Source organism: Scophthalmus maximus, chromosome 5 (genome assembly GCF_022379125.1).
Source record: "Scophthalmus maximus strain ysfricsl-2021 chromosome 5, ASM2237912v1, whole genome shotgun sequence".
NCBI classification, from domain to species: domain Eukaryota; kingdom Metazoa; phylum Chordata; class Actinopteri; order Pleuronectiformes; family Scophthalmidae; genus Scophthalmus; species Scophthalmus maximus.
The window spans coordinates 11,765,001-11,778,113 of NC_061519.1; the positions used below are offsets into that span (position 1 = coordinate 11,765,001).

The 13,113-nt window shown below is 41.1% G+C and overlaps 1 protein-coding gene across 7 annotated transcripts in view; it reads right to left on the minus strand.

The window, feature by feature from the left end:
• Positions 1–13,113, minus strand: part of LOC118310980 (activated CDC42 kinase 1-like) — a 48,848-nt gene that overhangs the window by 33,577 nt on the left and 2,158 nt on the right. For 5 of the 7 annotated variants that reach the window (XM_035634432.2, XM_035634428.2, XM_035634431.2 and 2 more), the window contains exon 2: positions 8,899–9,092. The gene's annotated coding sequence lies outside the window, so the exon portion shown is untranslated. Of the gene's footprint in view, positions 1–8,898; positions 9,093–9,498; positions 9,514–9,567; positions 9,587–13,113 lie in introns of those variants that run through there. The other 2 variants (XM_035634427.2, XM_047332002.1) reach the window with 2 other exon arrangements.

The window sequence follows — 13,113 nt, forward strand, 5'->3', positions numbered from 1 at the left end:
CACCACCTCCCCCTGGTCAAGTTAACACGCTCCATTACAGACTGCATGGCGGTTGAGTTCAGCGACAATAGAGGGCAAAGCTGAATGGCATAAAGCTGATCATGTGACCATTTTTGCCACCGTCATTTGAATTTCACTTATCAAAAGAAAATACTTTTTTTTTTAAATGGAATTATTGAATTGAATTGTTTTGTCAAAGATAACCATTCTTAGGTCAGAGATTCATTAATTTATTGATCAATCAGTTTGTAATTGACTTAATCGTAAGTGTTTTGAAGTATGCATATGAAGATTTCCATGGAATTTAATATCACCAGTCATCGTGTACAGATGAATGTGTATTTCAATATCACCTGGTTCTACTTATAAACACAGGCTATCATTAGGAAAGTAAAATTATTTAATTTTCAACTGTGAAACAACAACATGGTATCAGCCATTCTTGTTTATAAAGTTTGTTGTCAATTCTTTACCCAAATCAATATTGGGGAGGATTCCTTCTTTTTTGGTCCTGTGCTGTTACTAAATTGGATTTTATTTCACTTTACATCTGCTGTATGTCTTTTAAAAAAAAATGTTCCTTATTTTATATCTGTTCAAATCTCTTTTCCTACGCATATTGGACTCGGAAAGCATTTCACAAATTATCTTCCAGAAACTTGGGAAAAAAAACTTAAATATCAAAATGCTGGGACTGCAACCTCTGACCTCCAGATGCTCTGTCGGCCATCTTGTGTCAGGGGGAAGGTAAAGCTGAGCCTGTTAAAATATGTAAACGCCTTCTCTCCCTCCGTGATGGAGGGCATGGAGGAGCGGAGCAGACAGGCTGTGGGTGTAACAGCACAGCGTTCCCAGCCCAAACATCACAGGCCTTTAACGGACCGTGTGGAGTCCTTGAAGACTGAGAGGACCGACTCCTGGGTCCCTCTCGTCTCTTTACGACTGTTGGTGGGTAGACTCTGGGGCCAGCGGTAAGCTGTTGAACAGGAGCTGGATGAAATCCCTGATGTCTCCTACTGATGTGGTGCTCATCGGGTGGAAAGATAATCAGGGTAGTAACTAGGCAGTAGTGGAAATTATTACGTTTCCTTTGGAACTTTATCATATTGCAGTTGCTTATACTGTACTGTAGTATGTGATATCTGTATTGACCAGCAGATCCAAGGTTAAGAAACAAGAAGTCAAACATTTTCTACCACTGAAATAATTTGACAATTTTAGGGCTCATACAACTGATTTCCTCAACAGCTAAACTAACAAACACTGAACTTATTAATCATGGAGTCTTGCTAAAATCATTAAATGATTTCAAGACAAATAACGGAGTAATGCCCAGATTACTGTAGCCCAAGTTAATTGAAATCTTTCAATGAAGCAATAGCATAATTTAAAAAAAATATTTTTAACATATATTTAATATTATAACAGTTGTTATTATTTTTCCCATTTTATTAAATAAGATTTGCTACCCCAACACTAGAGGATGACTGATTAATTGGTATTGGAAATTCTTACTCCCTAATTTCGGTATCAGCCCCCAAAAGTCTGTATTGGTCAGTCTGAACCTATAACCATAAACATGTGTATATTTGATACACTAAATGTTATACATTTTCAGTATGCATCCAGCTATTTGGAATTGCCATTCAGTACAGTAGGGGGATTAACAAGAGACAGAAAACTCACTCTACATAGCTCTGTAAGCAGAATCTTGTGTTTTTTTTACCAACATTTCATTAGTAAAGGAAAACTAACTTTTATATTTACAACAGATTCTTACATCTCCATATCCACTGAAGATTTGTAAATCAACCGAGTGTTTCTCAAGCTATAATTAGACTTACGGACCTGGTTTTCCTGGGGCGCCACATGAATCCTCTTTACAACCAATTTGGGGCGTGTGTGACTCTAAAAAAGCACCAATATGAAAGAAAGATTTCTTAAAGGCCATGGCAGCAACACACAACCACGACTGCTGGTCAGAGATCATACGTTGTTGACTTAGGCGATGACTTCACCTTAGGGTGAAAAACATCAGACATGCTCACAGATGATTCACTACACAATTTGAAAAGAGACGTTAAGATTGACCAATGACTCTGCTATTGAGCTGAGTCAGTGCTCCTTGGAAAATGTTGACATAGTAGAAACGTCACTGGCCAGTGAGGAGGCTGATGTAGCTGTGGTCAGGGTGTGGACTGTGGAGGAATGGTACAGTAGCTCATTCAGCATTTCTCTTCTGCTTATATTTTTACCTTTAATTTCCACTTTAACATTACAACTGAGGACTAAAACCTGAAATATTTAACATGCGCTAAAAACCCTAACAAGGTTTTCAAGTTTAAATGTGATTAATGAATTGCCTATTGTAATATTTTATTCATCTTTAAGGACATTTAGTCAAGATCTAATGCCAAATATGTGCTACTTTTCTTGTTTTATCCTATGCTTTTGAGATAAATAACATTGTAGTTTTGTCTACGTATTAAATCATGAGTAAGTGTAATTGACTGACTGCCCTGGGGGAGGATGGTGAGCATTCAGACATGTGGGTTAATATGCAGGATGTGTGAGATGTGTGACATACACATATCACATTCTGACTCTATACAGTATCCTAGTGGTCAGGACCTTTTCTATCAGTAGAGCAAAGCAAGAACATGTTGAAGCACTAAGTCTAAAGCTGTAAACAAAATGAAAAGGGTGTTGTTGAATGTTGTCCCTGATCCAGCAACGCTCAGTTGGGATCATTCAGGGTTGGGCACAGAGTCAAACCTCTTACTGACTTCCATTTACTGTTGAACAGGCTATATTTCATACAGAGTTGTGAGGATGAATATTATCCTGAGCAAATCCCCTCTAATCACCTCTTTCCTAGAAAGATTTCCACTTCGGCTGAATCAGAAGGGCAACAGGCATGCTCAGTAAATCCACTGTGGACAAAGGTGTGAGGGAGAGAAAAAAAGAGAGAATACATGTGTTCTTTTGAGTGAATGGGACAGAGAATGAGAGGTAGATACACCTGCACGCTGCATAATGCTCAGCTCTCATGCTGTCTTTCTAGGAAGTGTGAAAGGGGCACGTGAGCATCCGAGTGGTGTTGGCTTTCCCTCGTCCCTGCAGGCGAAACAGGTGAGATTTAAGAGGGTGATCTAAGGCCTGCGGGGGCAAAACCAGGCCGTGCAGAACGGCAGAGAACAGGATTAGGGGGACAGGAGGATGGGATGAGGGTCCCACCCTGTCACTTAATCTGTGTGTGCGCTTTTGCCAAGGTCACAGGTGATGAGGTATGCAAATCATCAGAAGCGAAAGCTCTCTTTGAGTCACTGCCATCTGGATGCCCTGGTCATACATCATGCCAGGGGCTTTGCTCTCACACGCGCGCGTGTGTGCGTGCGTGCGTGCGTGCGTGCGTGCGTGCGTGCGTGCGTGCGTGCGTGCGTGCGTGTGTGTGTCATTGAACTGACAGTGAACATACAAACTCATTCACACCCTCCGCTCACATGCCAACCTTGTCCTGGACTCACAGCAGATCATCTATAAGGCAGCTTCTATTCAAACAGCACATTGCCATCTACAGCCCAGTGATTGTTCCACATTAATTTCAGTGGGATTATGTTGTGATGATATGGATAGTTTGTGCGATCATTTAATAGAATTCTGACATCAAAATGTATTAATTAGAAATGGCAGATATTCATATTTATTCATATTTTTAAAAAGTATGTTCCGACCCCTCCAACCATGGCGGCATCTAGCCCCACTTTTTCCTATTGTCAGACACCATGCAAATTCCTAGTTCCCACCTGTGACATATGGTGAAGGGGAATAAGCAATTGCATCTCACTTAATAAGTCGAGTTCACAGTCGCGGTTCTTAATTAAAATTGTACTTTATGATTAAATTTCTGTTATTGACAGATTGCTTTATCATTACTCCATCTGGCCACATGAGGGCAGCCTGAGTCAGTGAGAACAAAACGGCAGTGAGCTAGTGGAGTATTGTATGTGGAGTAGGTGGAGTATGTGAAGTAGATGGAGTACTGTATTTGGAGTAGGTGGAGTACTGTATGTGGAGTAGGTGGACAAGGTAGAGTAGATGGAGTACTGTAGTTGGAGAAGGTGGAGTACTGTATGTGGAGTAGGTGGAGTAGATGGAGTACTGTATGTGGAGTAGGTGGAGTACTGTCTGTGGAGAAGGTGAAGTAGATGGAGTACTGTATGTGGAGTAGGTGGAGTACTGTCTGTGGAGAAGGTGAAGTAGATGGAGTACTGCATGTGGAGTAGGTGGAGTACTGTATGTGGAGTAGGTGGAGAAGATGGAGTATATGGAGTACTGTGGGTGGAATAGATGGAGTACTGTATGTGGAGTAGGTGAAGTAGTTGGAGTACTGTATGTGGAGAAGGTGAAGTAGATGGAGTACTGTAGGTGGAGTAGATGGAGTACTGTATGTAGAAACGATGAAGTAGATGGAGCACTGTATGTGGAGTAGATGGAGTAGGTGAAGTAGATGGAGTACTGTATGTGGAAAAGGTTGAGCAGGTGGAGTATTGTATGTGGAGTAGGTGGAGTAGGCTACAGCAGCTAGGATTGTCGCTGCATAAAATGATGCCAGGTTCCATGTTAATAATTCTCCCTAATGTCTGTCATTAGTTTCCATGAACATAATATCTTCTATTTTTTGGAAAAAGCTAACGTGATATGATAATGCTCCCTAGTGATATGATAATGCATAGTTAATGTAGTGTTTTGTACCAGCTTAATGATTTCTACCCACAGAAGAAGGATGATAGATGACATTTTAGGAAGGATTACAGCATATACAAACTTTAGAACTCAACTCAACTAGTCATTACATCCACCATCTTAACTTCTATAAAGAAACATTACCGATTATATACTCTCATCAAACCGAAGCATTAAGACAAAATCAACCTGTATATTATAAAATTATAAAATATCACAACTTAAATAGATCATTTAGGAATTTAGAAGTTGTTTATGTTCACTCTCTCTCTCTGCCTTGAAATGAAAAACGTTGACTGTGGTTTTCTTTCTGTGTGGGCATGCAAGAATGTGTGTGTGTGTGTGTGTGTGTGTGTGTGGTAACGTGGGCTCTGTTACAAATTTGCAAAATAGACTGAGGAGTTGCATCATCACTGTAAGTGTGTTTGGTCAATGTGTAAGCTGCTCTTCTGGTCCCCTCTACCCAGAAGGAGTGAGTGATTGAGCACACTACACAGATAAGAGAGAAAACAACACATTGTACCCTGTGTGTGTGTGTGTGTGTGTGTGTGTGTGTGTGTGTGTGTGTGTGTGTGTGTGTGTGTGTGTGTGTGTGTGTGTGTGTGTGTGTGTGTGTGTGTGTGTGTGTGTGTGTGTGTGTGTGTGTGTGTGTGTGTGTGTGTCTTAATACAGTAAAATATACAATGAAAAATGAATGAATGAAAAACAAACTATGTTCTTTTTTGTACAGACAACCATGATAGAGCCTCAGCAAGGCCCATGTGTGTGTCATGATCTCTTTCTCTACAGAGAAATTCTGTTTTCGTGTTTTTTTGAAACTGAAAGATACTCGTGTATATTTATAAATATTGGGCATGATAATGACATTGACATTTCTATTAATTTTATAGTTTTGGAAAGCTCAAACTACTTCAGATGTCAGACCAAAAGCCAAGCAGATCACTGTGCTACCTAAAAAGAGCAGGTTGGGCAAAATTATGATATATACCTTGACATTACAAAAATGTAATTTCTCAATCGCCATAGATTTTGCCATCTGGATTTCTAAGGCCGCTACACAGTCTCGGGGACTAAACTTTGGGAGTGTTTAAGATTATCTCGGTTACACTGTGAAGTTCTTTGGAAAGTTCGTTGGTGGCGCCACGTGGTGGTGTGTAAAATGTTCATGACTGAGGGACAAAAATATAAGACTGACACAAAGATTGTGGAATATCTGAATGACCCTTTTGTTAAAGATTATTTAAAAATGCAGGTTGGGGGGCGTGACATTTATCAGAGTCCCCAGCATGAATCTAAGCTGGGCGTTGAGGTTATATGGTATATGTCTCTTTCTGCCTTGAAATGAAAAACGTTGACCGTGGTTTTCTTTCTGTGTCGGAATGAAAGAATGTGTGTGTGTGTGTGTGTGTGTGTGTGTGTGTGTGTGTGTGTGTGTGTGTGTGTGTGTGGTAACGTGGGCTCAGAAGTATTCAATCTACACCAGATTCAGATGATACACAATGTCTGGGCCAGATTGTGTTCATGAGACTAATCACAACATACTGGTGAACACTCTGAGGTTGATCTTTTTTTGAATGAAAAAGCAGAGCTGGAATTTAAACCTATGGAAGCTCTGGTCCTCTAGTCTGTGGCTGTGAGTTGCCAGTGTCACAAGGTGATTTATTACATGGTCACTTAATAAGGAAACCTAATGCGCTAACAAACCAGCAAAAATACAATACACCCGGAAGCGACAGACAGCACACCCATCTGCGGGGGGGGTGCTGGTAATACAATACCTGTGTATCTGTGTGTGAAGCAACTGAAACTGAGAAGGGAATAAAAAGAAGAACAAGAGCTAACGGAGAAAGAGGGAAAGCTAAGGAAGGAGAGGAGAAGACGAGGAGGCCTGTGACAACTGGTCTGCTTGGAGACTGACGGAGGAGTATGTGTGGGTGAGTGTGGTGTGACAGCCGGATGTAAGTTCAGGGTTAAAATAACACTGTTCTCTCCCTCTCACACACACACACACTCACACACAGGCTCCCTTTCCTCCAGGTTCTCTTCTGACAGTCGGGCCCCCCAGGCCCTCCAAGCATTTAGAGACACTCTCCACAAAAAGCACAGTCACTGGTCACTCTTGCTATTCTGGGAGCTTCCTCTTTTGCTCCATCCTCAAATACTTCCTCTGTCCAACTTTCTTCACACTATCACTTTTTTGTTTAAACAGTAACGCAATCACTCAGGGACCGAAACTACATACACTTAACCTACAACTACCTTAACTACTCTTCACCGGAAGGTTTTCCAATATGAATGGAAGATTAGTAAAACCTTGCAGGGCTCATATACTTAAATTTTGCACTTAATTCATCTTAATTTTCCACTACAAAAACCTAATCTTTTGTCAGCCTTTGATCAGCATTTCATTTTTATTATTTTGTGGCTTGAAAAAGTGCAACAAACTTCCTCTTGTACAACTGGGTTGGTTAACTTATAACTGTGTACCATTTTATAAACTAAATATCTTTTTTATGTAGTAAAAATGGCTGTTAAAAGAAAAATGTATAGTAAAAGTTGAAGTACATGTTCAAAAGAAATTCAAGTTCAAAAGAAATTCAAGTTTCTCAAAAGTATATCTAACTAGAGATCATGAATGAATATACTTTTTGCTTCACACTAACCACTTTGTTATTGGACTGGAGACTAGAAATGTAATGTTTCACTCAGACGCCAGGCCTTTGTTGAGAGGACGATTCTGACCCGACCTCAACGGCACTGTGAGATAAGCATCTTTAACAGGCTGCCACTCCTGCTGCAATTATAGAGCCATTTGCTGGACTAAACACTGATGGTCTGCCCCTGATAAGTGAACAACCTGCCTGGTAGCAACGCTCGTGTGGTGTTTCATAGAGTCCGACCGATATATGGGTTGGCCGACTGCTTGCCTATGTTTACCGATATGACATTTTTTACTGTACAGAATAAAAAATGTGCATTAAAGTTTCCATTTTACATAAGATAAATGATGTTTATTTTCATAATTTAAGCTCTATACATTTGGTTGTACTTGCGTTTATTTGTAGTTATTTATGATAAGCCTTTGTCGTAACGGTTTGATAACGACATCTTAGGATTTATTGACGGTTTAAAAAAAATATATATATAATATATATAAACTGTCAGTGAGTGCACCCACTCACACAAAGGCATGCTGGTGCAGTTCCTACTTTCACAGGCACACACATACTGTACACACACACTAAGAAAGACTGTCTCTCTCGCCCTCTCAGCTCTCAGACACACACTTGATTATTGTTTCTCTTTGTACTGAAGCTTGCAGACACCTATCAGGGAGCGTCTGGCTGGCCAGCATCCTGTGTGTGGGTTTGTCTGTGCCTGTGCAACACAGGGGTTTCTATTAAAGCCCCCCACTCTACCTCTTAAGTCAAACATTGGCTGCAAACAGAGAATAAATCAATCATAACACAGCCTGATGAAACAGGAAGTGGTCCATCTTACATTTTTTAAGTATGGGTAACCATGAAGACTTATGTTTTTGCTTTTTTCTTTTCTGCAGCGTTCTGCCATTATATCCTGAACTCACACACATTCACACTTGAAAAACAAACATGACATGATCACCGGTGTTTGCTCCTCTGCATTTTTTAAAGGTGAATGGTTCCCATTCAGACACACAGTGAACAGGTCTGTGGTTCTTCCTGCTCTGAGGGAAGCATAGTCACTGTTTGGCATGATCTCATGTCTGCATAGCTCTATCTCACTAACATGCACACACAAACATAACACATGGCCTAGCCCCTTACCCTGACCTTTACCATCACAAACCAACCAAACACTATAACCAAGTCTTAAGCCTCAGAAAAGCAGTCTCTACCCACGGCACGAGTCCCTATGGGTTGGTGTAACACCAAGACACGATTACAAACAGAAAGTATGGCAGATAATCTTTCAGATACACAACCAAACTCATGTGTGAGTTCAAACAGTGGGTAGTGTGACAAAGATCTGTACAGCACACAGTCACACCCAGCTGCTGTGAAGGCACCGACACAGTGCTATTGTCTGAAACACTGACTGTGTGAGCGTGTACACACACGTATACAATACACATACAACATAACCATCGAGGCACATTTGAGGCATAGAGACCTGGTTCTCTCTGCCGGTCCCGAGTCCCACGTCCGCTCCGACACAGTCGATGCTCCTCTCAGGTTGATGACAGAAGGCCGACCACGTGCAGATGAGGCCCGGAGTCCATGGCAGCGTGCGATCAGAACACCGCTACATGATTTCATCTCCATCCATTGGTCAACACAATCCCAGGAGTATGTTGCAGGAATTGCCTGGGAAATAAACAGCAGAGCAAACAAAGAAGAAAATGTCTCATTAAAGTTCCCAAAAAAATTTTTTTTAAGAAGCTGTAAGTATCTATAATTGAGCAGCTTTAAGAAACATCATAGAAACTCGAGTTGTGATGAGAGAATGAGTCACAACCAGGGCAGTGGAGAGGTCCACTAGGGGGAGGGAGCTGAAGACGCACATTCAGTTTGTACTGGATGAACGCACATCATGATAAAAACATTTTTTTCTCTGGGGCATGACAGCAGTCTACAAATTGAAACAACCAAGCAAATAAAGTAGGTTATCATCCATTTACATGATGTGACATCTCATCTTGAAAAAAGTAGGCTATACAACATGAAACAATGGTTCAACTATTTTCATGAGAATCGTATAGTTCACTTTAACCTCCACTTCTCTCAGTTCATCTTCCTTCCTATTTCAGGGCAAATGAAAGTTTATATCTATTGCACTTACGTTCTGCTTCACCACCGACCTGTGGCAACAACCCTCCACCCACGCACAGACACACACAACCTAACAGTGCTGGTAACAACTGAACTGAGTTAACCACAGAGAACAATAACACTCCCATTACACAGTAATGCTAAACTGAAAAGTAAAACCATTGTAGTCAGATGATTCTGATATGTTTGATTAATAACCACCTTGCAGTTGATTCAAAGTCTGACAAAAAAAACAGATTAGAACTAGAAAAGTCAACTACTGAAGAAATTGCGGTGTGAATGCTGGCTGCTGATAGGCTGACGCTAAACTGGATTGCTGGCTTGTATTTGGAAGAAGGAGTATGAATAGTAGGAAAAGTAGGACATGGGTAGCTAATGTGTAAATTACTAGAACGATCACAGAAAACGTTGAACATTTTGAAAAAGTATGAAAGTTATGAAACAGTTGAACACAGGCTGGAATGTCCTAATTGGGCTGAACGTTTTGATGTTTGAATGAAGCTTCTTGGTTGAAAAATGTGGCAGGAGAAGAGAAAATGTTTCTGTAGAATAACATGTCGTCCATCATTCACACCAATAACATGGAACTCTGATTCACTGTAACCTGCTGAATCAATGACCTACATTAAGCTGCGACCGGAAGCGGCTTCCAGTGTTGGATGTGAATTGACTTGACATTTTTCCAAGCCAGGTCTGGGGGCTGGGGTAGGAATGCCTGAGGGGCCCTGTGCAGGAGAGGGCAATATGAATGAATCGATGTGATTCACACACTCAAAAGGACGCGGTCCACCCACCACCTAGTGAAGTAGCTGACTGGAGCCTACAGTGTCAGAGGAGAAGTTCACAACAGGGAGAAAGACCGCGCTATTCTTCCACCCTGCATGCGCTCCACAAGTGACTCCTTTGTCTGTGGGAAAACAGACTACGTATGTGACTGAGCAGTGCGACGCGACCGTGCGGGACAGAAACTGATCACATACGAGCTGATGGACATGGAGTGTAAACAAACACACCCACTCAGCAGTCTGACAGCTTTCAAGTGACAAAAATCCCCCAGCATTAATTTATCTACATGCAACGGAGGCTTAAACCAGTGGGCAACTTTTTTTCTATCCACAACAATCTGTAGCATGCCAGGGGGCGACATCACGCGACCCCGGCGGATTTTACATTTTTGTTATGCAACAGTCAGTCGGCGGGCAGCACAGGGAGGAGAAGGCAGTGTGTGGCTGCAGCCCCCACTCTGGCTACATGGAGACAAACAAACACCACCCTGTCCCTGGAGAGAGTAAGAAGGGGCCAAAAATAAACTGCACACACACAACGGAGCACAAGAAGGCCGGCTCTTGTGCCCTGAGTGAGGTCTGCCAATCAACAGAGTGACTATACCAGTATCAACAAAAGAGCTGTGTTTTCTATCTCTTTATTAATATTTACGGTGTGATTTTAGCTCTGTGATCATGCAGTAGCTGCTGGGCAGGTTTGCAGTGTGAAGCTGTCGGGATGAGAGTCCTCTTTCTCTCCACTGTCCATAGAGAAAAGCCTTTCATTCATGCTGCCCCATTCACATGGCACCACTCACCAGGGAAAATACAGGGTATGATTTTTATGGCAAAATATGACAGAAACATATCAGGTACTCATGACACCATCTTAAGCTTAGAATGAAAGTGAATGGATTTGCTTGTATTACAGCAGCCTAATCATTTTAGTGCCACAACTAATCTGGTTTTGATGAGGTTTATATGGACGCTGAACGACATCCAATAATCGATCCATTTTGAAAACAAGGGAGCAACTGACAGGACAGGACGACGCTATTCTCTCCACAGGACAATGGAAAGCTGCTCTCACTGGGTCATGTGATACAGCAGAGGACAGCAACACTTTCTCTGCCTGCAAGGGAGGAAGAGGAGACAGTTTGAAGAGGTGAAGTGAGTGAAACACAATCTGCTCTCACAAAGGAAAAGAAAAGAAATCCTCTGCTCTCGCTCTCTGCTGCTGCTGTGTCACACACATTCACACACAAACAGTAGATATATGAGTGATACAGCGGATCGAATAAATCTAGTGAATCAAGACTCACATCCATACACACCTCAATTACTCAGTGATCACATTTGTAATGGTTTAGTTTTTTATTTTCTTTATAATCCCTTTTATAACATCTGCAGGACAGTATATTTGAGCCAGACTCAGAATAAAGTCTATTTAATTACAAAGAAGGAACAGGTCATTCAAAGGTGTGGATCATTTCTGTGTTTTTAGCTTTAGTTGGCACAGAAGAATGAGTTATATCATACTTTGGCTTTACAGGATCCATTTATTGTTGGTTATTCCTTTTTTCATGGGATTTGATGATAGTGAAAACATTTTAAAAAAAACACTAGCCTTACACTTCCACACAAATAATGCAGAGAGCAATGAGATAAGAAAAAATGTAAAAGAATCAAATGAAGTCAAAGAGCTTGAAGAAATGATATGATTGTGGACAATGTGCTCATAAACACAGTGAACAGTCGAGCTGGAGGCAGAATCAAACAACCTCCTGGCACTGATATCTTATCCCTGGCTGTCATTCTTAATTACCGACTTGGACTTGCAGTGTAAACTACAGCTTCAATTGCTCTGAGTCATCAACTGTTTTCAGGGATTTTTTTTTTTTTTTTTTACACATTCAGGAAGGAGGTGCAACACCAAGGCAGACTGTAACATCCTGTTGGGACTTGGCACTGCCCATATTTGGCACTATTCCTGTTCTGTTAACTGCTCACTGGGCATCAAGCCAGTATTGACAAGCTGTTTCCTTTTGTCCACCTGTAATCGTACTGATCATTATAATGCCAACATCTTAACTAGAATCTAGTTACATTTCTCCTTTTTTTTTAAATGTTTTTTTAGTTTTATTCCAGCTTTTATCTGTGAAATAAATTTAAAATCCTCAAATAGCATCCAGTGGATGGAATCTGGAAATAAAATCTCAAAATATTTTGCAACCAAGGTCAATCATCGAGTTCATTCAAGAGTTTGGGAACTGGATTGAAGCCACCTCGAGCACAGAGTGATCCTACTGAAACATTAACTATCTACGTCCCATTAGAAGTGGAGGTCGGCAATTGGCGAGAGATGAAGGGACTCATGCTCTTCACTACTGACTGCATTACAGCACACAAATAGGGATGCACGATATTGGATTTTTTGCTGATATCGGATATTTAATTCAATATCGGCTAATACCGATAACGTGCCGATATTAACGTACATCCCTACACACAGAACCTCTTATATTAAAGACCAGGCAGGAATCCTGGTCCACAAGCAGGTTCAGCACCATGTGCCGGTCGCACTGGACTTTACTGAGACAAAGCCAAAAACACATGAGATTACCTGAGATTTTTTACTCTTTAGAAACACAAAATAATTTAGAAGATATAATAACATTTTTATATCAAAAGTCACATACAGAGATCCTAATGAATGATGATAACAGCCTTACACACTTGCATGTCTATTTTCTGCTCCAAGCTGATCTGACATGCACGTTAGACAAGAAACA